The sequence below is a fragment of the Penaeus monodon genome, chromosome 43 (assembly GCF_015228065.2).
Source record: "Penaeus monodon isolate SGIC_2016 chromosome 43, NSTDA_Pmon_1, whole genome shotgun sequence".
In the NCBI taxonomy this organism is placed as follows: Eukaryota; Metazoa; Arthropoda; class Malacostraca; order Decapoda; family Penaeidae; genus Penaeus; species Penaeus monodon.
The window spans coordinates 29,136,059-29,137,180 of NC_051428.1; positions in this window are offsets into that span (position 1 = coordinate 29,136,059).

A 1,122-nucleotide genomic window follows, 5' to 3' on the forward strand; every position below is an offset into this window, starting at 1 on the left:
TGTAGGAAAAATATGAAACAAATACACAAACAAAGTCGAACATATTAACGTTAATAAATAGGTAAAATAATGCTGTTCTCCTCACTAAGCCTTCCTTCCACCTAACCCTAGTCATTCGATCTTCTCAAAGCTGAACTGTTATACTAGCTTCACAATACAAAAAAAAAAAGTTCAGTGCTCTGAAGCATTCATGACTAGAACATGACTTTACAGGCTTCTTTTTTTTTAACAATTTCCTTGATAGTTTTCAGTTTTTGGCCCAAGAAAAGAAGGTGATCAAGGTGTAGCTAGGGTGAACTTTCGATTTGCCACAGGAAAACCTTTTAATTTTTCTTTTACTGTTTTGAATTATGGTTTACCTGTTAAAAATAACACGAGGATCTATTTGATTTAATTGTAAAAGAAAGGATGGAAAGGATAGGTCCGCCTTTTTTCCGCTAAAATGTATAGAAAGAAAAAATATTGATAGACTTGGTGCTTTTTTCATTTGGTCGGTGTTTCTCGTTAGGTTTTTAAAATTGAACTTTTTTGGGCGACAGCGCGACCATTTTCGATTTTTTTTAAACTTTAATTAACCTTTCTTTTGACATATTCGTATGAAATTATCTTTTTGCGCAAAACTGAGACCGGCAGGTCATACAGACTTAACGGGAATCTAAAGTCTCTCTATGATATTTTTTTCTGTTATTAATATTTTGTGTATTTAGCGAACTCTGCAATTTTTACACCAAACCATTGCTAGAATTTCAAGAAATCCTTACAAAGGAGTCCTTTCTATAAGCTGCAGACTCTAAATACTATATATTTGTATTCAGTTTTTATTTGTTAATTTATTCACTTATTGCCATCACAATTATTATTTTAAAATCCACGCGAATCTTTGTTTTCGTTTTGGTCTCGAAGCGAATCCTTTATTTATTTATTTTTTATTACAGAGAAGTGTCTACTACTTCTACCAAGTGTGAGAGGCAATTTTTTATTTTTCATTTTTTTTTATTTATTTTTTTTTATTCATAAATCTCTGTGTCTCTCTGTACTCTGTAGCCCCCCTACCAAATTTACAATGTTAATGCCTCTGTCACAGAGTCCTCTCGAAAGCTATGAATTTCAAAAGGAAGTCCT